Below are 2087 nucleotides of genomic sequence, written 5' to 3'. Positions count from 1 at the left end.
GAGAATAAGAGATACCGCTCGTCGTCAGTGAAATCCCGTAGTTGCGCTAAACATAGACCTTTTCTTCGCTATCAGTCATGGAGCGTTATAGCCCGTGGGGTAGCGAATAGACCCGCCCTGGTTGTGTTTCATTTCTGGAGAAATACAATTACATCCGGATATCGTATAGCAGGTCCTTAGTATTCATTCCGTCAGTTCTGGTTGGCGCATTTTATTGAACAACTTTTGATTTTTTCACTGCACTCGGTATAAACCTTACAAAGTGCTCGTGACCGGATAGAATTTCCCGAATGAACATACACATATCTCCGTTGTACATATAATCAGTTTCCGAAGGTGTGAATAAACTTTTACATAATTTGATTTTGACTACTTCGTTATCGCTACCACCCTACATAACAGCGAACTCTGTCTCCGACTAGCAGCTACTCTGGTAGGTTTGCTATTCTTCCTAGTGAAAAGAATAGCTGGCGCTCGAGATAATTTTTCTCCGAGGTAACCACGTTACAATCTTAACTACTATAATTTTACCTTTATACATGAGATTGGGTTGACATTCAAGTATTTGGCCGAGGGCGCATAGCAGCTAGCGAACGGCTCCAGAGTATTTGTGAGATAATAAAAATGCACCCCTGCCCGATCCTGAATCTCTATTGAAGCGGGCTTATTTGTTTCCAGTGTTTGGGAAAATGTCAAATCGACGAAGCCTTGGATAGTTTTATGTTGCCTTCGGAATGAAAAATGCTTTCTTGCTGAAGAAAGTGCATTGTTAGAATCTTCGATGTCAGAAGCTAAGGGAAAAGATGACACAGTCAGATAAGACAAGAATCAAGGATATATTCGAAACCCCTAATTTTATTGCAGTTGTACGAAACATTTTCGTGAGGATAAAAACAACCCAAAAATTTTATTTGAAATATGTAGCTTGATGGATGATTCAAATGTTCTCTTAAGTTTTTATTGTTTTTCCAAAAATGATACGTTCATATCTAAAATGAATTTTGGACATTTTGCCTGTATTTCACATTCGCGGTTTTAAATATTTCTCTTCGCTTCTTTATTCAAAATAGACGAGTTTTTTTCTACAGTTGAGCACTTAAAGAAAAAAATGCGAGATTGCGAGAAATCATCATCTTGAATTTTGTTGTAGTCACAAATATCTAAGTAAAACCTCAAGTAATGTGAATATCATCATTTTCATATGATATCTTTAAAATATTTTATGTTTTATTTTAATTTAAACGCTTATAAATATATATAAACAAAAAACCGAATGCACAAATCATTAAAAAAATTAATAGATAAATATTTATACATTGAAATATGTCAACGTAATTTACACAAATCGACATGAGCAGATTTTAACTGAAGGTATAGATATATGTGTGTACAAGGTGGGCAAAGTCGTTGTCTACTGAGGGGATCTCGAAAACTATAAGATCTAGAAGAAAACGGTTGACACATTTTCGAGCGCTTTTTCAGAGAAACAAAGAATGGTTAAAACCGTAGCCTCCTACGATACTTCGTTTTTTGTGTTTGAAGTTGCAGTTCTGAAACTTGAACCATCTTAGGCACTTTCATACAAAAGATTTTGTTTTCAATTCAAAAATAACAAATTCAATAAAAGTTTGCATTCAAAAAAATGAATGATTAGAAATAAAAAATATCTTGAGCTCATCAGTATAAAAGTGCCTGAAAAGGTTCAAGTTTCAGATCTTTAACTTCAAAAACAAAAAAGTTATGACAATTTTTAACATGTAACAACTTTATTATACGAAGTGAGTTTTTGACTCTTACAAATATTTCACCAGTAGATTCTGGAGGTATAAAAAAAACACTTTTTTCCTTTACCATTTTTTCCGATTCGGACCTGATAAAAAGATATAGCCATTTCAAGTTTTTATAATGAGTTGTGCCACCCCTGGAAAAACAAAATTACCTTTAAAATAACTAGCTACTGACCATATGCACCGTTTGATTAAACGAGATTAATTCCTTAAACGTCTTTTTTTTTCATAGAGATTCAATGCTTGAACGTCGTTTAAGAGCTTAATCTAATAGCGTTTTCTATTGGTAAAACTAGTGCA

This window comes from Coccinella septempunctata, chromosome 1, assembly GCF_907165205.1.
Source record: "Coccinella septempunctata chromosome 1, icCocSept1.1, whole genome shotgun sequence".
Lineage (NCBI taxonomy): Eukaryota > Metazoa > Arthropoda > Insecta > Coleoptera > Coccinellidae > Coccinella > Coccinella septempunctata.
The sequence above is the reverse complement of the archived record's forward strand: the minus strand, read 5'-3'. Positions refer to the sequence as shown.